A 220-nucleotide genomic window follows, 5' to 3' on the forward strand; every position below is an offset into this window, starting at 1 on the left:
AAAAGTAAAATGATTGGTGTTTTAGTTTAAGAGTGCTTATAATATTGTTCAATACTTGAAAATAACGTACAACATATTTATTTTCATTTTTGTATTTGTATTTGGATATGGTAGGATGAATCAATTGATATGTTTAAGTATACTTTTCATGAATTAATGTTAATTTCCTATTTGATTTAATATATGCAGATTTTTAATGGCTTAGTTATTATTATTATTA

The sequence above is a fragment of the Rosa rugosa genome, chromosome 2 (assembly GCF_958449725.1).
Source record: "Rosa rugosa chromosome 2, drRosRugo1.1, whole genome shotgun sequence".
Classification (NCBI taxonomy): Eukaryota; Viridiplantae; Streptophyta; class Magnoliopsida; order Rosales; family Rosaceae; genus Rosa; species Rosa rugosa.